General features: G+C 54.9%; 1 protein-coding gene across 4 annotated transcripts in view; it reads left to right on the top strand.

The window, feature by feature from the left end:
* Positions 1-24,018, top strand: part of PDE6D (phosphodiesterase 6D) — a 68,396-nt gene that overhangs the window by 26,645 nt on the left and 17,733 nt on the right. The window contains exon 1 of one of the 4 annotated variants that reach the window (XM_039912935.1): positions 21,013-21,098. The exons of the other annotated variants lie outside the window; for them this stretch is intronic. The gene's annotated coding sequence lies outside the window, so the exon portion shown is untranslated. Of the gene's footprint in view, positions 1-21,012; positions 21,099-24,018 lie in introns of those variants that run through there. 4 annotated transcript variants of the gene reach the window in all.

Here is a 24,018-nt window from a genome sequence, read left to right as displayed (position 1 = left end):
AAGTGACAAGATGACAAGCAGACAAGCCGGGATTGGAACCCAGGTCCTTCCGACTCCCAGAGCCTTGCTGTATCCACTGGGCCACGCTGCTTCTCTAGTACAGAAGAAGCACTCGGCAAGTGCTCGTCAATGCCATAAGGCCAACTGAGGCGCCGAGGTCTCAAAACTCGGGTGACTTTTATGTTTCGGGAAGGTCCAAAAAGTCAGGGTTCCTATTTTTTCTTCCGAGAGGTCTCGTGTAGGTGAACGCTGGGTAGGCAGATGAGCCGGGCACCGTACCCTGAAGGCCAAATGAGCCTGGCAAACTTGGTAGGGTGCCTTCTGCCCAAATCCGAGGGCTGAGTTGAGCAGCTTTAACCAGGGTAAATAACTGGAATTTAGAAAGGCACAAAGGACACTTTTGAGGCTCGGTCTTATTTTCTTTCCTAAAAAAAAAAAAAAAAAAAAAAGTCTGGATTTCAGGATTTGAATTTTGGCTGGGATGGAGATAGAGAAGGAAGGAAGAAAAGAGGCAGTGAAGGAGATGGGCGTGTGTTTAAGATTCCTTAATATCGTTGGTTTTAGAGGCCAGAGCTGGGCAAGGCGGTGTTAAAAAGAGGCCTTCCCTCACGTCTTGTCCTAGCCGAGGGTTTGCTCTCCCGCACCTTCATTGCCTGTTTATTGAGCACCGGCTGAAGGGCGGTTCCCGAATGGAGAAAAAGGCCAGTCAGGGGACTAAAACAAGTTCCGTGGTCTTTCAGTCTGTGGCATCGCAGAACTGATCTGTGGGACGGAAGCCACGAGGCCTAGTGGATAGAGCACGGATCAGAGAAACCCGACTTTCAATCCCGGCTCCGCCCCTTATCGGCTGTGTCGCCGTGGGCGGGTCACTTCACCGCGCTCCTCTAGACTGTGAGCTCGTTGTGGGCAGGGTCCGTCGCTGTTCAGTGGCCGCATCGTACTTTCCCAAGCGTTTCGTAGCGTGCTCTGCGCTCGGTAAGCGCTTGATAAATATAATTGAGTTGAATTCTTTGGGCCTCAGTTACCTCATCTGTAAAATGGGGACTCAATCCTTCCTACTTAGACTGTGAACCCCCGTGTAGGTCCCACTTGACTCGTAATCTACCCCGGTGCTTAGAACAGTGCTTGTCGTAGAGTAACTGCTTAACAGATGCCATTCGGACAACGTCAGAGCCAAGAAATGAATGTTTTCCCAGTCGTCGTGGAAGGGTGTAGAAAGATATGGGCTCCACGGGGTTTTTTTAGTCATCCTGCTTCTCTCGCCGCTTTATCCCCCCCCCCCGCATTCCCGGAAAAGTCTCCTCGTGAAATTAAAGACCCCGGGGATGGTCTGCTCTTCCTCTTGCTCTACCGTCTTCTCCTGAGGAGCAGACGGGGGAGAGCCGATGCTGCTCCCTTGAGAGTTTTTTGATTCCCCGTTAGAAGAAGATACGCCTCTTCCCCTGGCCATAAGGTAAGGAGAAATTGAGTCCCGTAGCTGTGACATCTTTCCCAAGGATGTCACAACTGTTGTCTACTTCTGGAAGGCTGTTAATAACGCTTCACCTGAGGAAGTCATGGATCTAAGTGATGATAAAACGTCCCAAATCCGAGAGAAGCCGCCGGAGCTAAATCGACAGCTGTCGTGAACCCCATCTCCCGGTTCTTGAGACTGGACGGACAGTTCAAGGCACTTGTTGCTTCAGATCCCGAGGCACGCGCTGCAGACGATACCACACTCCAAATTTCTCACTCCACGTGCCTGTAGAGATTTGGTCAGGGAGGAAGAGAGAGGGAAGAATGGATGTTTTCCATAGAGACATGGGTGATCTTCGGGCTTCGAAAGGGTGTCGCACAAGTTTTTGGCCAGGGAAGTGGTCTGGGTTGGATGAATCATAGAGTCCGGGAAGTCAGAGGAGGAAATCATAAGCCGCTGCACCAGAGGCATTTTCCTTAGGAATCTTCCTCACCTCCAACCAACGCACGAGTGTCCCCTAAATTTAATTTTCCTCCTACTCAGCTTTCCACTCTCCGGGTGACTGGCGCTGTGCTATCTGGACGTCCTTCAGCGTCTTCTGCGTGTTCAGTACGTGTGCAGTTGTGGTCGGGCATCTGGAAAGGCTGAGACCAGCATCCTGAAGCTCTGAGCGGCGTGTGATTTGCCCACGTGCTATCCTGCAGTTAAGGGAGGCCAATCGCAGGCCCTAGCTTTCTCTTTCTTCTCCCTCCCTCTCTCTTCTCTCTCCACCTCTCTATTTTCTCCTTCCTCCTCTCGCTCTTCTCCCTCCCTCTTACTTTTCTCTCCTCTCGCACTTCTCCCTCCTCTCTTCTTCCTCTCTCTTTCTCCTTCCCTCTCTTTCACCCTCCCTCTCGCTTTCGCCCTCCCTCTCCTCTCCATCCCTCTCTCTTCTCCCCACTTCTCCCTCCCTCTCTCTTCTTCCTCCTCTTTTCCCTCCCTCTCTTCTCCCTCCCTCTCTCTTCTCCCTTCCTCTCTCTTTTCCTTCCCTCTTTGTTCTCCCTTCCTTTCTCTTCCCTCCCTCTTTCTTCTCCCTCCCTTTCACTGTTCTCCCTCCCTCTCTCTTCTCCCTCCCTTTCTCTCTTCTCCCTCCCTCTCTCTTTTCCCTCCCTTTCTTCTCCCTCCCTCTCTCTTCTCCCTCCCTTTCTCTCTTCTCCCTCCCTTCTCCCTCCCTCTCTCTTCTCACTCCTCTCTCTTCCCTCCCTCTCTCTTCGCCCTCCCTTTCTCTCTTCTCCCTCCTTCTCTCTCCTCCCTCCTTCTCTCTCTTCTCCCTCCCCCTCCTTTTCTCTCTTCTCTCCCTCTCTCTTTTCCCTCCTCCTCTCTCTTCTCCCTCCTCCTCTCTCTTCTCCCTCCTTCTCTCTCTTTTCCCTCCTCCTCTCTCTTTTCCCTCCCCCTCTCTCTTTTCTCTCCCTCCCTCTCTTCCCTCCTCTCTCTCTTTTCCCTCACTCTCTTCTCCTTCCCTTTCTCTCCTCCCACCCTTTCTCTTCTTCCTCTCTCTCTGTCTCCCTCCCTCTGTCCTCCCTCCCCCTCCCTCTCTTTCTCCTCCCTCCCTCTCTTCTCCCTCTCCACCTCTCTCCCCCCACTCTCCACTCTGTCCCTCCTCCTTCCCTCTCTTCCCTGCTTCTCCCCTCTCTTCTCCCTCCCTACCCACCCCATCCACACAGCTCCACAATTTAAATTGTCCGTCTTTGACACGGCTATATTTATAAATGGATTGTGGTGGTGGGGTAGGAAGACATTTCAAGTGAACCCTTCCGTGAAAAGAGGAAGTCCTTTTGGTAGGATAGGAGAGAACGACCGTATTTGGGGGGAAACCCAAAAGGGGGGCAGTTGGCGGGGCTGAAAGCTCGAGAGAGAAAAAACGGCAAAATTTGAGAGAAAAGGAGGGTATAAGGAGAAGAGAATGGAGCACGACACGGCCTAGTGGAAAGAGCACAGGCCTGGGAGCCGGAGGACCTGGGTTCTAATCCTGGCCTCGCCACTTGTCTGCAGCGTGTCCTTGGGCAAGTCACGTAAGGTCCCGTGTGACGTCTCCGTGCCTCGGTCACCTCATCCGTAAAAGGGAGATTAAGACCGTGAGCCCCACGTGGGACTTGGACTGTGTCCAACCTTGTATCGCTCGCCTGCCTAGAAAGCGCTAAACAAACACCATTAAAAAAAAAAGACGGCCACGTGAGCCGATCTCATCAAGCTACCCTCATCGGTCAGACAGCTGCAACGGGGCTCCTCCTACCACCGGCTGGACTGTGGCAACAGACGCCTCGCCGCCTCCCGCCGAACCCTGAGGTTCTCGCCTCTCCCTCTCGGTGTCACAATCCGTGGGAAATCTCTACGGGAAAAGAGCCCCTTCTCTGTCGACTAAAGCGCGCTAGGCCGGACTCTCCCCCGGAACAGGGTCACGGTTTTCAGGAGGGCTGCGGCTTTGACCGAGGCTTCTTCATCTTGCCGCATCCCTAAAATACATGTTTCCCCTCTCCTCCTTGCCTTCGGTTAGCCTATTTCATTCGTTCATTCGTTGTCGTATTTATCGAGCGCTTGCTGTGTGCAAAGCACTGTACTAAGCCCTTGGGAGAGAACAATATAACAACAGACAGACACATGCCTGCCCGCGGCGAGCTCACGGTCTAGAGCTCACCCTGCAGCTCACCTGACAGGGGGCTGCTTGGGTATCCTGTTGTTGTCCATTCTCCCAACTCCCACCCAGTCCAGCAGTGTTGGAGTGAGCCGAGCTTCGGTGCCGGGAAACCGACTCCTTTTTTCTTTTTTTGGTATTGGTCAAGCGCTTACGATGTGCCGGGCACCCTGGTACGCGCTGGGGTAGATACAGGCTAATCGGTTGGGACACAGCCGGCTCACAGCCTTAATCCCCGTTTTACAGAGGGAACTGAGCCACAGAGGACGGGAAGTGACTTGCCCAAGATACACAGCGGACAAGTGACAGAGTGAGGATTAAAACCCAGGCCTTTCTGATTCTGTGGCCCGTGCTCTTTTCGGCTGATTTTCGGTTTAAAGCTTCAGTGTCTGCGGTGCCGTAAACGCTCTGGGCATGTCGCTCCCTCCTCAGAAACCTCCAGTGGTTGCCCATCGACCTCCACGCGAAGCAAAAACTTCTCACTCTAGGCTTCGAGGCTCCCCATCCCCTTGCCACCTCCTACCTCACCTCCCTTCTCTCTTTCCAGCGCCCACCCCGCACGCTCCGCTCCTCCGCCGCCCACCTCCTCGCCGTCCCCCGTTCTCGCCCGTCCCGCCGTCGACCCCCGGGCCGCGTCCTCCCGCGGTCCCGGGACGCCCTCCCTCCTCACCTCCGCCAGACTCACTCTCTTCCCCTCTTCAGAGCCCTACTGAGACCCCACCTCGTCCGGGAGGCCTTCCCACACTGAGCCCTCCCTTTCCCTCTGCTCCCCATCGCCCCAACTCTCTCCCTCTGCTCTTGTGTATATATGTACATCTTTATAATTATATTTATTTTATTAATGATGTGTATATATCTCTAATTCTATTTATTTATAATGATGCTACGGATGCCTCTTGTTTTGATGTCAGTCTCCCCCACTTCTAGACTGGGAGCCCGCTGTGGGCAGGGATCGTCTCTATCTGTTGCTGAACTGTACTTTCCCAAGCCCTTTGTACGGTGCTCTGCACACAGTCAGCACTCAATAAATACGATTGAATGAATGAATGTCGAGCGTAACCCGTAAATGAAGGCGATGAAACTCTGATGAAACGGTGTCTGTGGGCAGAGTGTGTCTCAGGGGGCCGTAAACTCTCGGCGGATCTGTTGCCCCGCGCTTTTTAATGGCCTCCCGGGCTCCCAGAGCCGCCGTGCTTCATTTAATAATAATAATGACAATGTTGGTATTTGTGAAGCGCTCACTATGTGCAGAGCACTGTTCTAAGCGCCGGGGGAGATACAGGGTCATCAGGTAGTCCCACGTGGGGCTCACGGTCTTCATCCCCCTTTTACAGATGAGGTGACTGAGGCACAGAGAAGTGAAGTGACTTGCCCACACTCACACAGCTGACAAGTGGCCGAGGCGGGATTTAACTTTCCACTTCCTTGTCTGTCACCGCGTCATTCATTCACTTCAGTCGTATTTATCGAGCGCTCACTGGGTGCAGGGCACCGTACTAAGCGCTCGGGAAGTGCAGTTCACTGATGGGCGTGATCGGTGTCACCAGATCTTGTAATAGCACTAAACTCTAGGTGGCCGACATAGATTTTTGTTTCTCGGTTGCTGCCGACAGATAGATGGCTTCTGTTCTCTGGAGTCGTATCGACCGGTGGGATTTACTGAGCGCTTACTATTGGCAGAACGCTGGGTTAAATGCTCGAGAAGAGGACACCGCAAAACGGCAGACACACTCCCTGCCCGTAGCCAGCTCAGCGGGGGAACCGGCCGTCCGTTTGAGTGAATAAGTAATTTCTAATGTATAATTTCGAGATACGTACGTCCCTTTGCGGAATCTCGCGTTATGGAGCCCCCCGATGCTGCAGCGTTTGGGGCACGGTCACAGACGCTTCCTTCCCGGAGCCGTGTTGAGCCCAGATAGGGCTGCGTTGTCGGAAGAATGGCCCCTAATTTCCTAGCAGCATTCTAGCCGAAATGCAGAAAGTATGTGTGTTAGCAGGACTGGATGGACTGGAATAAAGCCGTGAAATTGGTTCTCTACCTCCTCGAGCCTGGTTTCTGCAGCGGGGTAGTCGGTTACTTTAGTGTGACGTGCTAGAAAGTCTAGACTGTCCTCTGGAACGGGTAGATTATCCTCTAGACTTTAATAGTAATTATAATAATGGTGATGGTTTTAATGAGATGTTCTTCCCCTCGATTCTATTTTTTGCCATCGTCCTCGTCCGTCCGTCTCCCCCGATTAGACCGGGAGCCCGTCAGAGGGCAGGGACTGTCTCTGTCTGTTACCGATTTGTCCGTTCCAAGCGCTCAGTCCAGTGCTCTGCCCCTAGTAAGCGCTCAATAAATACATTGAATGAATGAATGAACGATGGTTTTTTCTTAAGCGCTATGTGCCAAGCACCCTTCCGAGCGCCGGGGTAGATACAAGGTAATCAGGTTGTCCCCCGTGGGGCTCCCAGTCTTCGTCCCCATCTTCCAGCTGAGGGAACTGAGGCCCAGAGAAGTGAAGTGACTTGCCCAAAGTCCCACAGCCGACAAGTGGCAGAGGCGGGATTAGAACCCACGACCTCCGACTCCTAAGCCCGGGCTCTTCCCACTAAGCCAACCTGAGCTCACTGGGGGCAGGGAACGTGCCCATTGTTATATTGGACTCTCCCAAGCGCTTAGTACAGTGCTTTTTAATAATGGTGGTATTTGTTAAGCGCGCTCACTATGTGCCAAGCACTGTTCTAGCACTCACTAAGTACGAGCGAATGAATCTAAGACGTCCCCGTCCTTAATCCGTGGAATTTACAGGTTATATAAAGGTTAAAGTGAAACAAGAGGAGGAGCACATCAGTCATCTCTCTTAGAACATGGGGGTTACGTTGTGGGTGAGCTCTGTCTCATTCATCCAGTGGCATTTATTGAGCGCTTACTATGGGCAGAGCACTGGACTGAGCGCTTCCGACCCCTTGTCCTTGCCCGACCTCCGGCCTGGAACCATCCCTCCCCGTTTACATCTGACCTATATCCAATGCATTCATTCAGTAGTATTTATTGAGCGCTTACTATGTGCCGAGCACTGGACTAAGCGCTTGGAATCTATAATTCTGTTCATTTACATCGATGCTGCTGGTGCCTGTTTACCTGTTTTGTTGTCCGTCTCCCCCCTTCTAGACTGCGAGCCCCAGGTTGGGTAGGCATCGTCTCTCTCTGTTGCCGAATTGTACTTTCCCAGCGCTTAGTCCAGTGCTCTGCACCCAGTAAGCGCTCAATAAGCACGACCGAATGAACGGATTGAACGGATGAGAGGAAGGGGCGGCTTGTAGGGGTGTTCCGGAGGTAGAGCCCACGGGATTTGAACGTGTGGGTCGACTGAGAGGGATGAAGCGGGGAGTCTGCCACGGTCGCGGGCTGGTGAGACGGGGAGGATGGCGGTGCCGCCTACAGGGACGGGAAAAAGTCGGGGAGGACGGGGTTTGGGCCGGAAGATGATCATTTTGGTATCTGTGAAGCGCTTACAGAACAAATACTGTTCTAAACGCCGGGGCAGATGGCTCAGTGGCAAGAGCCCGGGCTCGGGAGCCAGAGGTCATGGGTTCGAATCCCGGCTCTGCCACTCGTCAGCCGGGTGACTGTGGGCAGGTCGCTTCTCTGGGCCTCAGTGACCTCATCTGGCAAATGGGGGTGAAGACCGTGAGCCTCACCTGGGACAACCCGATGACCCCGTATCTACCCCGGCGCTTAGAACAGTGCTCGGCACATAGTAAGCGCTTAAAAAATACCAACATTATTATTATTATTATTACAGGATAATCAGGTTGTCCCACATGAGGCTCCCAGTTCATCCCCATTTTGCAGATGAGGGGACTGAGGCACAGAGAAGTGACGCGACTCGCCCGCAGCCACGCAGCCGACAGTTGGCGGAGCGGGATCGGGACCCGTGACCTTCCGACCCCATGGCCATTAGGGCAGGCTGCTTGTCAGCGCGACAGTAATTGTCCGTCTTACGGGGGAAGAGGGAAGGGCGTTCCAGGCCGGAGGCGGGACGTGGGCGAGAGATAGGCGAGATGGGGGTACGGCGAATAGGTCGGCATTGGAGGAGTAGAGTGCGCGGGCCGGGTTGGTATTGGTTAAGTATAGTGTTGGTATAGTGTTGGTATCTGTTAAGCGCTTACCCTGCGCAGGGCACTGTTCTAAGCGCTGGGGCGGACACGGGGGAATCAGGTTGTCCCCCGTGAGGCTCCCAGTTGGTCCCCATTTTCCAGATGAGGTCACTGAGGCCCGGAGAAGTGAAGTGACTCGCCCACGGTCACCCAGCTGCCAAGCGGCGGAGCCGGGTTTCGAACCCATGAACTCTGACTCCCCAGCCCGGGCTCTTGCCACTGAGCCACGCTGCTTCTCTAGCTGGGTGAGGGAGGAGGGGGCAAGTCGATGGAGCGCCGCCAGGCGACCGAGGGCTTCAAACCTCGCGGTGCGGGAGTTCCCGCGTGATGCGGAGGCGGACGGGCCGCCTCGATCCCCGTTTCGCAGACGAGGGAACCGGGGCGCAGGAGCGAAGTAACTCGCCCACGATGGCGCAACAGAGGAGCGGCGGCGCCGACACTAGAACCCGGGTCTCCTGACCCCCCGCCCCGGGCCCGGTCTCTCTCCGCTCGGCCGCGCCGCTTCCGTGCTACTCCCCTCTCCTGCTCTGTGGCCCTAACCGGATGGGAGAACAGCTAGTGGTTAGTTGTAGCCTATCCTTCTTCAACTCCAGCTTTTACCTTTGTGGCCCTTGGCTCGCGTGTGCTCTCAGTCGTGTCTTCTGGGGGGGACGCGGACCCTCTGGAACCCCAGGTGGCTCGGAGCACGTGGCGGGTTGGCGACCGTCCCGAGAGCGCCGTGCCGCTCGTCGGGGGAAGCTCGTCGGTCCGGTTCCGTCGCCGTTCCGCTCCGCCGTTCCGTAGTGGGCGTTTTCACCGGGTCCTTCGGCTGGAAAGCCGGTCTGGGATTAGGGTGCGCCCTTCCGGACGACGCGCGCCGAGCCGGGTCGAATGAAGCGGGATGTTGGAAGCAACGGTTTTGCGCACGCACGTGGAATCGGTCGTCCTCTGCTCCCCCTCCCCGACGCCCCGACTCGCTCCTTTTGCTCTACCCACCCCCCCCCCATCTCCGTCCCACAGCGTTTGTATGTATAAAAAAATGCACGCACATACATATACATATACATATATGTTTATATTTATAATTCTATTTTTATTCATTCCTTCATTCAATAGTATTTATTGAGCGCTTACTATGCGCAGAGCACCGTACTAAGCGCTTGGAATGAGCAAGTCGGCAACAGATTTTCATGATGTTTATATATCGATATATACACATCTATATATGTATACATATATCTATCTATATATCTATATTCATGATGTGTATATATCGATATATACACATCTATATAGGTATACATATATCTATATATGTATATGCATATACATATATAGATGTGTATATATCTATAATTATGTTTATAATGATGCTACTGAGGCCTGCTTACTTGCTTTGCCGTCTGGCTCCCCCCTTCTAGGCTGTGAGCCCGTTATGGGCGGGGATCAAGCAGCGAGGCTCAGTGGAAAGAGCCCGGGCTTAGGAGTCAGGGGTCATGGGTTCGAATGCCGGCTCTGCCGCTCGTCAGCCGTGTGACTGTGGGCAAGTCGCTTCACTTCTCTGGGCCTCAGTTACCTCATCTGTAAAATGGGGATCAAGACTGGGAGCCCCACGTGGGCCAGCCCGATCCCCCTGTGTCTACCCCAGTGCTTAGAACAGTGCTCTGCACATAGTAAGCGCTTAACAGATACCAACGTTATCCTTCTCTGTTGCCAAACTGTACTTCCCAAGCGCTCAGTACAGCGCTCTGCACCCGGTAAGCGCTCAATAAACAGGCTTGAATGATTGAATGAATCAAGCCGTGTGCCTTGTAACACGAGGTCTCGCTGAACACGGGGTTTATTAAGAACGTAGCCCCCGCTTTTTAAAAGAACCGTGTAGACCCACACAATCGGAGTCCCGGTTTTAACTCTGAGTAGCTTTGACCCCGAACAGAAGGTGGAACAACACAGTCAATCGGTGGCATTTATCGAGGGCTCACTACGTGCCGAGCACGGTACTGAGCACCGGCACCGCCCGAAGCGCTTGGGAGAGTACGTTACGATAAGCAGACGCGTTCCTCGACCTTAAAAAGCTTGCTGCCCTGAGGTGGAGCCGCCAGTCTTAGAAGGGGGCTGGCTTTGCTCGTCGTGGGCAGGGAATGTGTCTTTTTATTGCTTATTGTTGTAATAATAATGATAATAACGTTGTCATTTGTTAAGCGCTTACTATGTGCAGAGCCGTTCTAAGCTCTGGGGTAGACACAGGGTCATGAGGTTGTTCCATGTGAGGCTCATAGTCTTCCTCCCCATTGTACCGATGAGGTAACTGAGGCCCGGAGAAGCGAAGCGACTTGCCCACAGTCACACGGCCGACAAACGGCAGCGCCGGCATTCGAACCCATGACCTCCGACTCCCCAGCCCGGGCTCTTTCCACGGAGCCACGCTACTCTCCCAAGTGTTTGGTACAGTGCCCTGCACACCGTAAGCGCCGAATAAATACGACTGACCGCCTGGCTGACTGAAAGTTGATGGCGGGTGGGGGGAAACCAGGGGGGCCGGTCGACGCCTCGCAGGCCCGGCACTGACAGAGTCCGTCTCTCTGCGGAAAACCTTAAGGTCGGGGGAACACGCCGGGGACCGGTTCTCCGAGTTAGAAAGGAAGAATGGACACCCCTCACGTGTCTCCCGGCCCGTTTCCGGCCTCGAAGTGAAAGCCTTCGGGACTTCGGGAACGGGGTGAATTTGGGGGAGGTTAGTTTGGGACTTAGATAATTAGTTACTAAGGGAAGACCGTTTTATTCTTCTGGTGGAAAGTTGCACAGGCTTCCAGTTGCCTCTAAACCAAAGGGGGAGGTTTGGCGAGTGGCTTTAAAGGAGTCAGTCACTGTGCCCGCTCCGTTCCTCTCCTACTCCAACCCGGCCCGCACACTTGGCTCCTCTAACGCCGACCTTCTCACCTTCTCACGACCCCCATCTCGTCTGTCTCGCCACCGACCCCTCGCCCACGTCCCGCCTCTGGCCTGGAACGCCCCCCCTCCTCGTATCCGCCGGACGTGTCGCTCTCCCCCCTTCGAAGCTATACCGAAGGCCCCCCTCCTCCAAGAGGCCTTCCCCGACTAAGCCCTCCTCTCCTCTTCTCCCACTCCCTTCGGCTTCGTTCTGACTCCATCCCTTTATTCGTCCCCCTCCCGGCCCCACAGCACTTAAAAATAATGAGGGCGTCTGTTAAGCGCTTACTCTGTGCCCAACACTGTCCTGAGCGCTGGGGGAGATACGAGGTGGTCAGGTCGTCCCAGGTGGGGCTCGTGGTCTGCATCCCCATTTTCCAGATGAGGTAACTGAGGCCCAGTGAAGTGACTCGCCCACAGTCACCCACCTGACAAGTGGCGGAGGCGGGATTAGAACCCACGACCCCTGACTCCCAAGCCCGGGCTCTTGCCGCTGAGCCACGCTGCTTCTCTGCGTGGCTTCCAGTAATGCCCGGGGGCACCGGCACTGGAAAAGGAAGTAGAATTTAGGAAAAAACAGAAAAGAGTGAGAAAAGGCAAAGGAGGAAACGATCGCTTTCAACAGTAGCGAAAGTATGGAAGTCTAAATTACTGGAAGATGACAACTTTTCCTATTCAGATCAAATGAAATGGGGCACGTTAGACCCAGGGAAGCAGTGTGGCCTAGTGGAAAGAGCCCGGGCCTGGGCGCCAGAGGGCCTGGGTTCTAATCCTGGCGCTACCTGTCGCGCGGCTTCGGGCGAGTCGTTTAACGTCTCCTTGCCTCAAGTCAGAGGTCATGGGTTCGAATGCCGGCTCTGCCACTTGTCAGCTGTGTGACCGTGGGCAAGTCACTTCGCTTCTCTGGGCCTCAGGTACCTCATCTGTAAAATGGGGATTACCTGTGAGCCTCACGTGGGTCAACCTGATTGCCCTGTACCTACCCCAGCGCTTAGAACAGTGCTCTGCACATAGTAAGCTCTTAACCAATGCCAGCATTATTATTGTTATTATCAGTTTCCTCATCTGCAAAATGAGGACTCAGTATCTGTTCTCCCTCCCTCTTAGACTGTGAGCCCCAGGTGAGACGGGGAGTCCGTCCGACTGTACGTTTCCTTGTTCTGCCGTCCGTCTCCCCGCTTCTAAGCTGTGAGCCCGTTGCGGGCAGGGACCGTCTCTCTCCGTTGCTGAATTGTACTTTCCGAGCGCTTAGTACAGCGCTCTGCGCACAGTAAGCACTCAGTAAAGACGACTGAACGAACGAATAAACTCTCACTCGATTTGGATCGGAAAAAAGCCGAAATCCTCAGGATCCAATTCCGGTATTTTTCTTTTTCCAGGAGGCAATTTCGGAAGCTTTCCCCGACTGGTGATTTTCAGGGACGGCCTCAGTCCTTCCTTTCCCCAAATGCAGCCCGTTGTGGATCAACATAACCCCAGAATTACTCAGGATTTCAGCCGCCAAACCCGGAGAAGTTTGGCGGACGGGAACGCTGAGTTGGACTGCGATGGCGGTCTCAAGAATCCCCCTCCCCCAGTTTTGTAATAGAGCCTCTAGAATGCATCCCTCCCCGCTAAATTACATCATATTCCGTAGGTTCCCGGGTTTGGTTCGACGCGGTATCGGTTGGGAAAACGTTACGGACCGAATCTTCTTGACTTCCCGGACACGGCGCTTTAAAAGTCCTGGGAACCGACTCCGGCGTAGGACTGCTTCGTGATTACCGTATTTGTTAAGTGCTTACTGTGTGCCAGGCACTGTAATAACAATAAGAATAATGTTGGTATTCGTCAAGCGCTCACTACGCGCAGAGCACTGTTCTAAGCGCTGGGGGAGATGCCGGGTCATCGGGCTGTCCCACGTGAGGCTCGAAGTCTTCATCCCCATTTTCCAGACGGCGTAGCTGAGGCACAGAGAAGCGAAGTGACTGGCCCACAGTCACACAGCAGACAGGTGGCGGAGCCGGGATTAGAACCCGCGACCTCTGACTCCCGGGACCGGGCCGTTTCCACTGAGCCGCGCTGCTTCTGAAGTCACTTCACTTCTCTGGGCCTCAGTTCCCTCATCTGGAAAATGGGGATTGAGACTGGGACGTCCCCCTCGTGGGACGGGGACCGCGTCCGACCCGATTTGCTCATAGCCACCGCAGCGCCATGTTCCTGGCACACGGTAAGCGCTGAACAAATGCCACAGTTATTATCAATCGTTATTATTAATGGCCGGCATTGGGCAGGATGTTGGGCCATCGGGGAGGGGGGAAGGGGCCGGGCGGAGGACCAGGCCCTGGAGCCCCTCCCTGGCCCGGGCCCACGGAGGGGAGGGATCGCAGCTGCTGCCAAAGGGCTGGAACAGCGGGGAAATCATCTCCCTTCCGGAACGAACGGGCCTTCCCGCAAATTGTGTTTTCCCGGAACCTGATTCCAGCCCGTTCCATTCGCTCGTTCAGTCAGTCGCATTTATTGCGTGCTTACTGTACGCAAAGCACTGTGCTGAGCACTTGGGAGAGCACAATAGAGAAGCAGCGTGGCTCAGTGGAAGGAGCCCGGGCTTGGGAGTCAGAGGTCGTGGGTTCAAATGCCGGCTCCGCCGCTTGTCAGCCGCGTGACTTTGGGTAGGTCACTTAACTTCTCTGTGCCTCAGCTACCTCATCTGGAAAATGGGGATGAAGACCGTGAGCCCCACGTGGGACAACCCGATGACCCTGTATCTCCCCCAGCGCTTAGAACAGTGCTCTGCACGTAGTAAGCGCTTAACAAATACCAACATTATGATGATTATTATTATTATTACAATATAACAACAGACACAGTCCCACCCACGACGAGCTTCCGGTCTAGAGAGAGAGACGTTAATGTAAACAAATAAATAGAGAAATAGATTGAATATATAAATAAATAATCCCACTTGATATTCAGTCCTATTTACAAGAAATTCACAGGGTCTCCCCTCTAGACTGTAAGCTCGTTGTGGGCGGGGAACGTATCTACCAACTCCGTTATATTGGACTCTCCCAAGTGCTGTGAGCCGTGGGACAACCCGATGACCCTGTATCTACCCCAGCGCTTAGAACAGTGCTCTGCCCAGAGTAAGCGCTTAACAAATACCAACATTATTATTAGTTGGGTGCTCTGCACACAGTAAGCGCTCGATAGATACCACTCACTGACTAGCACCATTTTTCTGGAGGACCCCGGGAGAAAAGATGGGGAAATACGAAAGTCCGGTGCTCGGCACCCAGTAAGCGCTCAATAAATGCCATCGATCGTTAGCACCATTTTTCCGGTGGACCCGGGGAGGAATGATTGGGAAACACATAATTAGTCTGACAAGATGACAGAGGGATTATCTTGATTGATTGATTTTTTTTGAAAAGCTAGTAAAATCCTGAGTCATAGCATTGAAGACTTTACTATTTATTTTTTTTAAATCCCATAATTGCACGTAATATTATAACTGTCCCATTTGCGGAGTGGAAAATATTTTTCCTATCCCAGCACCGTTTCAGGTGACTCAGCTTAATCGCCGTGTAACGCTCTCCCACTTAAAACCAATATTATTTTGGTTTGGCTTCTCGTTTCAACGGCCGTGTGATTTACGGACACCCCCGTGAGTCCTGAGGAGAAAAATCTCCCGATCGCCTCAACTTTTCTTCTCACCGTAATCGGTCGGGGACAGAAAGGTTAAGCGGGGCTGGGGGCTGGGTCCCTGTGTGTGTGTGTGTGTGTGTTTGTGCCCCTGTGTGCTCTTGCTTTGGGGAAGCAGCGCGGCTCAGTGGAACGAGCTTCGGAGTCAGAGGTCATGGGTTCGATTCTCGGCTCTGCCGCTTGTCAGCCGTGTGACTGTGGGCAGGTCGCTTCACTTCTCGGTGCCTCAGTGACCTCATCTGTAAAATGGGGATCAACCGTGAGCCTCACGCGGGACGACCCGATGGCCCTGTATCTCCCCCAGCGCTTAGAACAGCGCTCTGCACGTAGTAAGCGCTTAACAAATACCAACATTATCATTTTGCATGCTGAGCCTAAGGAACGTGAAGTCTGGATCCTCCCAATTCTCATGTCTCTTTGCCCCACGTGAGCCCGCTCCGCCTGGCAGCGGCAGCAGGGAAGAATTAGAAGTCGTGCGTCTGAAGCGGTCGTCGCCTACTGCGAAACCACCCAAAGCCCCCTCGCTCGGACTGCGCTACAACCCGCGTGTGCCCATTCGTTCATTCGGTAGTATTTCTTGAGCGCTTACTATGTGCAGAGCACCGGACCGAGCGCTTGGAACGAACAGTTGGGCAACAGATAGAGACGGTCCCCGCCCGATGACGGGCTCACGGTCTAATCGGGGGGGACGGACGGACGAAAACGAGAGAACGTCGGCACGACAAATAGAGTCAAGGGGATGGACACCTCGTGAACAAAATAAATAGGGGAATAAAAATATATAGAAATGAGCACGGTGCCGAGGGGAAGGGAGGCCACGGGCCCCAGGCCAGAGGCATCACCAGGGTGGCGCGAGGAGGGTGGTCACCCGTGGCACGTAGGCGAGGCGGAGGGGTGGGAGACCGGCTGAGGGGAAAGAGGCAGGGTTTAAAGGCCAGAAGCGTCCCCGCGATTGCGTTCCCTGCACCCTCCCCTCCTTCGATTGAACCCGGGAGGCCTCGATTCGGGGGCCCGACAACGCTCTTTAAGAGCGGAAGCGGCTTCAGTTAAAGGATTTCCCCCTCTGGACTGTAAGCTCGTTGAGGGCAGGGAATGGGTCTGTTATATCGTTCTGTTGGACTCTCCCAAGCCCTTAGTACAGTCTGCACACAGCAAGCGCCCCGTAAGTACAGTCGACCGACGGACCGACTCTCGCTTTTTAACCTTTTTTTAATGGTATTCGTCGAGCACTTACCGTGCGCCAGGCACCGGGGTAGAAACAAGCTAATCCCGGCTCCGCCGCCTGCCAGCCGGGTGACTCTGGGCAAGTCACTTCACTTCTCTGTGCCTCAGTTACCTCATCTGGAAAATGGGGATTAACACCGTGAGCCCCAAGTGGGACATCCTGATCGGCTCGTATCCCCCCCCCCCCAGCGCTTAGAACAGTGCTTTGCACGTAGTCAGCGCTTAGCAAATACCACCGTTATCATTATCAATCGGGTCGGACGCAGTCCCTCTCCCTCTTGAGCCTCACAGTCTTAATCCCCGTTTTACAGATGAGGTCACTGAGGCACAGAGAGCCGTGCCCGGGGCCACCGGACCCGTTGTGCTTCTGGAGCAGAGGAGGGAGGCAAGGAAATCCCTTTCGTGGTCTTCCCCGTCTGGGCCTCACCCCAGTCGGTCCATCAGTAGGATTTATTGAGCACTGACAGCGTGCAGAGCCCTGTACTGAGCGCTTGGGAGAGTGCGGTACAGCGGTATGGCGGACACATTCCCTGCCCACAGCGGGTTTACAGTCCAGAGGGGGAGACAGACATTAATATGAAGAAATAACGATGACAGTAGTCATGGTATTTGTTGAACGCTTTCTGTGTGCCAGGCACCGTTCTAAGCGCCGGGGTGGATACGAGCAAATCGGGTCGGACACCGTCCCTGGCCCACGTGGGGCTCCTGCTCTCAACCCCCGTTTTACAGGGGAGGGAGCCGAGGCCCAGAGAAGCGAAGCGACCGGCGTGAAGTGAGTGGCCCAAGGTCACACGGCAGACAGGTGACGCAGCAGGGATTAGGAGCCGTGACCATCTGACTCCCGGGCCCGGGCTCTCTCCGCTCCACCGCGAACCGTGGATATGCGCACGAGAGTTAGGGGACTGAGGCGGGGTGAACAGAGGGAGCAAATCAGGGCGACGCAGAAGGGAGTGGGAGAAGAGGAAAGGGGGGCTTAGGCAGGGAAGGCCTCTTGGAGGTCGTCGCTCCGCTGCCCGGGTTATCTCTCTGCGGAAACGCCGTGGGGATGTCACTCCCCTCCTCAGAAACCTCCAGCGGTTGCCCGTCGACCTTCACGTGAAGCAAAGACTCCTCACTCTGGGCTTCAGAGCTCTCCGTCCCCTTGCCCCCTCCTGCCTCCCCTCGCTTCTCTCTTTCCGCCGCCCACCCCGCACGCTCCGCTCCTCCGCCGCCCACCTCCTCGCCGTCCCCCGGTCTCGCCCGTCCCGCCGTCGACCCCCGACCCCCGTCCTCCCGCGGTCCCGGAACGCCCTCCCTCCTCACCTCCGCCAGACTGACTCTCTTCCCCTCTTCAGAGCCCTCCTGAGAGCTCACCTCCTCCAGGAGGCCTTCCCGGTCTGAGCCCTCCCTTTCCCTCTGCTCCTCCTCCCCTCCCCATCTCCCCAACTCGCTCCCTTTGCTCTATCCCCCGCCCCCTCCCACAGCACTTCTGAATATATGTACCTATTTATAATTCTGTTTATATCAATGATGCGTATATATCTGTAATCCTATTTATATCGACTCCATCGATGCCTGTTTACTTGTTTCGATGTCCGCTTCCCCCCCTTGTAGGAAGCCCATTGTTGGGCGGGGATCGTCTCTACCTGTTGCCGAGCTGTACTTTCCAAGCGCTCAGTACCGTGCTCTGCACACATTTAGCGCTCGGCAAATACGATCGAATGAACGGATGATGCGCCTTCAGTAAGGCTTGGCGGGAGGGAAGAGCGATCGTCCGTCGGATGTGAAGAGGGAGGGCGTCGCAGGCCGTGGGGGAGAGGCTGGCGGCAGGGTAGAGGAGATCGGGTTGGACGAGTTCTGTTTCGCCCTGCCGTCCGTCTCCCCCGTCTAGACTGTGAGCCCGTCACTGGGCAGGGACGGTCTCGATCTGTTCCCAAATTGTCCATTCCAAGCGCCCAGTACAGTGCCCTGCACATAGTAAGCGCTCAATAAATACTATCGAACGAATAAGTTACTGCACTTGGGAAGGGGTTGGACTCCGAAAGGGTCAAATTTCATCGTATTGGCAGCCTCAGGCAACAGGGAAAGCAGCACGGCCTAGCGGAAAGAGCCTGGGCGTGGGACTCAGAGGACCTGGCTTCTAATGCCGCCTCTGCCCATCGCTTCTTGTGAGATCTTGGGCAGGTTGCCTGACTGGGAACTCGCCGGGGGCAGGGAACGCCTCTGTTGCTGTGTCGTACTCTCCCGGGCGCTTAGTACAGTGCTTCGGACCTGGTGGGTGCTCGAGGAAGACGGCAGAATGAGTGAAATTCTCTGCGCCTCAGTTTCCTCATCTGTAAAAAGGGGATTCGGTCCCTGTTCTCCCTTCTGCTTAGACCGTGAGCCCCCGTGAGGGACAGGGACTTTTCCTCTTCTCCCCGCCCCCTCCGCGTCACCCTCCATCGCTCCCTTTGCTCTTCCCCCCCCTCTCCACGCCCCACGGCACTTATGTGTAGATCTGTCATTTTCTTTGTTTACATTGATGTCCGTTTATTTGTATCGATAGACCGTGAGCTCATCGTAGGCAGGGCCCGTCACGCTTTTAGTTGTACTTCCCCAAGCACTTGGTACAGTGCTCTGCACACAGTAAGTATTCAATAAATGCCACTGCGTGAATGAATGAACGTGTACCTACTCCAGCGTTTAGAGCAGCGTCTGACGCTTAGCAAGCCCTTAACAAATGCCATAAAAACCCCCAAACCTGCCCATTTGATCTGCTCCTAGAACCAGCTGTTGCAGGAAAGCCCTGTTTTCTTTCTTGCACCAGGTCCTAAGACATGGAGGTTTGAACTTTTCCGGGCCTTAATGATAATAATGTTGGTATTCGTTAAGCGCTTACTATGTGCCGAGCACCGTTCTGAGCGCTGGGGTAGACACAGGGGAATCGGGATGTCCCACGTGGGGCTCACAGTCTTAATCCCCATTTTACAGATGAGGCGACTGAGGCACAGAGAAGTGAAGTGACTCGCCCACAGTCACACGGCCGGCAGGTGGCCGAGCCGGGATTCGAACTCATGACCTCTGACTCCAAAGCCCGGGCTCTTTCCACCGAGCCACGCCTTACGTGGAGCGGCTCACCTGTGCAGCTCAGACCGCCTTTTCACTGCCCAGCTCAGCGTGAGGCTAAACCTGGATCCGCGCGGGGCTGTAGGGGGAAAATGAGGTGGGAGGGGAAACAGAGAAGGGCAGAGAGCTCAGGTGGTTCACTGTGGGGAGGGGAATACACCTGTTTATCGTTATATCGTACTTTCCCAAGTGCTCGGTAACAGCGCTTCGCGCACAGTAAGCACTCGTTCACTGCAACTGAACGTGTTCGGCGTGAAAGCCATTCTTCCGAGTTCGGAGGGGTATGATTGCGGTATCCGTTAGGCGCCTACCCTGTGGCAAGCACCGTCTTAAGCGCTAGGGTGGTTACGGGATCATCAGGTTGGACACGGTCGTCATCCCCGTTTTACAGATGAGGTAACCGAGGCCCAGAAAAGGGAAGCGACTTGCCCCGGGGTCACAGAGCGGAGACGTGGCCGAGACGTCTTCTGATTCCCTCGCCCGTGCTCTTTCCACTAGGTCACACTGCTAGGAATCTAGCCCCGGGTGGGTATGAATTACCCAGGCACTAGAGAGAACAGGCCCTCGAACCTGAGTCGGGGAAGATGAAATTGAGCCGTTAATTTGAATAGCCGCTCGGCGACCCGACCGCACTCTAGTGATGATTTTTAAATGCCTTCTGTGGAACGTAGATTGGAAAAAAGGCTTAAAAGACACTTGCGGCAAAGCGTTAAAAATTTACCGGGTCTCCCAAATGTCTTCCCTGCCCTCTGCCTCACCCGCCCACCCGTCCACGGAGGGGAAAATAAATACGAATCGATATCCTGTATCGCGGGAGCTCCGGGAACTGTCCTCGGCTCTGGGTGTGTGGGGAAGCGACGATCTCCTTAGCCTAAGAAGATTAAAAGCGACACATTTGTTCTGAGCTGCCGTTACGAGGCAACCAGCTTTCTCGGGGCTCCGGCTCGAAGGGTTCTCGGTTGGGGATTCGTCTCGTGTGTGTTGGTCTGTACCGAAATTCTAATATTTATCATTGGATTATCGTCTCCTCTCTTAGGCTGAGGGACCCGAGTTTTAAAGTGGGACGTTGAAAGCGGTATTCGTTGAGCGCTTACCGTGCACTGAGCACTTCGGGGCGTACAGTGTAACGGTGACGACGGTGGTATTTGCTAAGCGCTTACTCTGTGTGCCGAGCACTGGGGCAGATACCAGGCGATAGTAATAATGTTGGTGTTTGTTAAGCGCTTCCCGTGGGCAGAGCACTGTTCTGAGCGCTGGGGGAGATCCAGGGTCATCAGGTGGTCCCACGTGAGGCTCCCGGTCTTCATCCCCATTTGACAGATGAGGGAACTGAGGCACAGAGAAGCGAAGTGACTTGCCCACAGTCACCCAGCTGACAAGTGGCAGAGCAAGGTAGTCAGGTTGTCCCACGTGGGGCTCACGGTCTTAATCAGATGAGGTGACCGAGGCGCAGAGAAGTTGAGTGACTTGCCTAAAGTCACACGGCCGCTAAGCGGCGGAGCCGGGATTGGAATCGGGCAGGGGCGGTCTCTATCTGTCGCCGAATTGTCCGTTCCAAGCGCCTAGTCCGGTGCTGTGCACGTAGTGAGCGCTCAATAAATATGAATGAAGGAAGCCACGACCGGTGACTCTCAACCCCGGCCTCTTTCCACCAAGCCACGCCGCTCCCACCGCGTGTTACGACGGTTTAACCGACACGTTCCGTGCCCGCGAGGAGCTTCCGATGGGGGGAGGGGGGTAATGGGCAACAGTGGGAGTTTAGAATGAGCAAAGAGTTTCCCTTGCAGGGAAGAGGTTTGGAGGGGAGATCCGGGCAAGAGTCGTGGGGAAGGGATGTGGTTTATTTTGCGTCTCCGAGCCTGTGGGGCTCGGGCTGAAAGAAATCTCCATGTTGAAAGTCTGAGGAAACGAAATCATTAGAACGTAAGAATCGCCGTGCCGGAATTAGCGGGCCCGTTCCCTGAAGCAGGGCCTAGTGGAAAAAGCACGGGCCTGGGAGCCAGAGGGCCTGGATTCTAATCCCGCCACGGGCCTGCTGTCTAAGTCCCGTGCCTCGGTTTCCTCACCTGTTAAACGGGGGATTCCATCCCTGTTCTCCCTCCTACTTAGACTCAGACTTGGGAAAGGGGCCCCCTGGGACTCGATTAACTCGATTCTTCCCCAACGCTTAGAAGAGTGCTTGAAATATAGTAAGCGCCTAACCGATTCAGTAATGATGGGGAAGCGGCGTGGCTCCGTGGCAAGGGCCCGGGCTGGGGAGCCGGAGGTCATGGGTTCGAATGCCGGCTCCGCCGCTTGTCAGCCGTGTGACGGTGGGCGAGTCACTTTACTTCTCTGCCCCTCGGTTCCCTCATCGGGAAAACGGGGATGAAGACCGTGAGCCCCACGTGGGACAACCTGATGACCCTCTATCTTCCCCGGCGCTTAGAACAGTTCTCTGCACGTGGTAAGCGCGTAACAGATACCAACATTATTAATGATGCGCACCGACCGCTGGGCTAAGTGCTGGGGTTAGGAGCGGGATATTCAGGTGAGACACGATCCCTATGCCATATGGGCGCTTGGTCTAAAAGGGAGGGCGAGCAGGTATCCTGTTCCTATTTTTTAGTTAAGGAAGTTGAGGCCCAGAGAGATTAAGTGGCCTGCCTAGGATCCCGTGATGATGGTATTTATTATTCATTCATTCATTCAGTGGTATTTATTGAGCGCTTACTCTGTGCAGAGCACTGGACTAAGCGCTTGGAATGGACAAATCGGCAGCAGATAGAGACGGTCCCTGCCGTCTGAGGGGCCTCCAGTCTAATCGGGGGAGACGGGCAGACGAGAACGATGGCGATAAATAGAGTCGAGGGGAAGAACGTCTCGTAAAAACCGATGGCGACTAAATAGAATCGGGGTGACGTACAGCTCATTGAACAAAATAAACAAAATAAATAGGGTGATAAAGATATATGCAGTCGAGCGGACGAGTACGGTGCCGAGGGGGTGGGACGGGAGAGGGGGAGGAGCAGAGGGAAAGGGGGGAGAAGAGGGTTTAGCTGCGGAGAGGCGAGGGGGGGGGTAGAGGGAGCAGAGGGAGAAGGGGAGCTCAGTCTGGGAAGGCCTCTCGGAGGAGGTGAGCTTTAAGTAGGGATTCGAAGAGGGGAAGGGAATCAGTTTGACGGAGGCGAGGAGGGAGGGCGTTCCGGGACCGCGGGAGGACGCGGCCCGGGGGTCGACGGCGGGACGGGCGAGACCGGGGGACGGCGAGGAGGTGGGCGGCGGAGGAGCGGAGCGTGCGGGCTGGGCGGTAGAAAGAGACGCTTACTATGGGCCAAGCGCTGTTCTAAGCGCTGGGATAGATACGTGGTTATCAGGTTGTCCCATGTGGGGCTCACACTTTTAATCCCCATTTTGCAGATGAGGGAACTGAGCCCCAGACCCCTTTTTCCTCTGCTCCCTCTGCTCCCTCTCTGCTCCCCTCCACCCTCTGCTCCCTCTCCCCTTCCCCCCCTTCACCTCCCCTCCGCTAAGCCCCCTTTCCCTCTGCCCCTCCCCCTCCTCCCAGCACTGTGCTCATTTGTATATCTTTTCATTACCCTTTTTACTTTGTTAATGAGATGTCCATCCCCTAGATGATTCTATTTATCGTGTTTATGTCGTCTTGTTTCTGTCCGTCCGTCCCCCCCGATCAGACCGCGGGCCCGTCGTTGGGCAGGGACGGTCTCTATCTGTTGCCGACTTGTTCATTCCAAGCGCTTGGTCCGGTGCTCTGCACATAGTAAGCGCTCAATAAATACTGTCGAATGAACGGAGTGGTTCGCCCAGAGCCCCACGGCCGACAAGCGGTGGAACCGAGATTCGAACCCACGACCTGCGACTCCCAAGCCGGGCTCTTGCCACTGAGCCACGCTGCCTCTCCGTGGCGGGCCAGTGGCATTCATTCATTCATCCCGCCGTATTTACCGAGAGCTTCTACCGTGCGCAAAGCACCGTACCCAACGTCCGGGAGAGAACAACAGAAAAATAAACAGACACATCCCCTGCCCACGACGAGCTTACGGTCTAGAGACGGGTTTACGGCGGCAGAGCCGAGACAGAGCCCAGGCCTCGGGACTTTTCCACTGGGCCCCAGGATCACCCAGGAAAACAACGCGGGCGGGTTCGTTTTTCATTCCTCGTCTGGTTTTTGAAAGGTGCAGCGGAATATCACGGGGGCTGTGTTTTCCTTGGTGAAGCGCTGCTCGGAGTCCCGTTTCCTATCGCAGCCTTTGCCCCCTGAAATACAGAATCCAGTTCTAATCTGGTAGTCGGGTCTTTTTGGGTTTTGCTCTTCCCTCTCGGGAAGTGAGTTTTAGCCGTCGTGTCTGGCGGCCCGCGGGGGTCTCTTCCGTCTCTGCTGTGTGCGGGCTGGGCCGGCAAGCACTCGGTGAAATAAACGGTGGTATTCGTTAAGCGCTCGCTAGGTGCAGAGCGCCGTTCCAGGCGCTGGGGGATACAAGGTGATCGGGTGGTCCCACGTGGGGCTCACGGTCTTCGTCCCCATTTGACAGATGAGGGAACTGAGGCACCGAGAAGTGAAGTGACTTGCCCACGGTCACACAGCTGACGAGGGGCAGAGGGGGGATTTGAACCCATGACCTCTGACTCCCGAGCCCGGGCTCTTGCCCCTGAGCCGCGCTGCTTCTCTAAGCCACGTCCTCGCCCGCGTTGCCAATTATAGTTGGTTTAGGATCATTGGGATTTGTGCGGTAAAACCCTGGAAAGTTGAAACCTCAGTAAAATGTTATCTTCTTGACAACGAATGGGCTTCCGACGTACAGAATCTGAGGATGGATCGATGGATCATGCCCCCTGAAGGACA

The sequence above is a fragment of the Ornithorhynchus anatinus genome, chromosome 1 (genome assembly GCF_004115215.2).
Source record: "Ornithorhynchus anatinus isolate Pmale09 chromosome 1, mOrnAna1.pri.v4, whole genome shotgun sequence".
Classification (NCBI taxonomy): domain Eukaryota; kingdom Metazoa; phylum Chordata; class Mammalia; order Monotremata; family Ornithorhynchidae; genus Ornithorhynchus; species Ornithorhynchus anatinus.
Note: the sequence above shows the minus strand (reverse complement) of the source record. Positions and strands in the feature narration are given on the sequence as shown.